This window comes from Penaeus monodon, chromosome 22 (genome assembly GCF_015228065.2).
Source record: "Penaeus monodon isolate SGIC_2016 chromosome 22, NSTDA_Pmon_1, whole genome shotgun sequence".
Classification (NCBI taxonomy): domain Eukaryota; kingdom Metazoa; phylum Arthropoda; class Malacostraca; order Decapoda; family Penaeidae; genus Penaeus; species Penaeus monodon.
The window spans coordinates 7,052,095-7,052,304 of record NC_051407.1 but is presented as its reverse complement, the minus strand read 5'-3'; positions in this window follow the sequence as shown (position 1 = coordinate 7,052,304).

Genomic DNA, 210 nt, shown 5'->3' with positions numbered 1-210 from the left:
AAACTTTACTACTGCTGATATTCAAGACATTTCACACCACAAAAAAAAAAATAGGCAACGTAGATTCACAGAGGAGCTCCATCTCACCAGGATCTTCATGGTGAAATGTGATGAGTCCCTTGACTGAGAGGGTCCTTATATACAGTTCTCTTGCGTGTCAAGGCATTCATTAGGTTCACTCTCGTATTTTCCAGGACAGAGTTCTCTTCT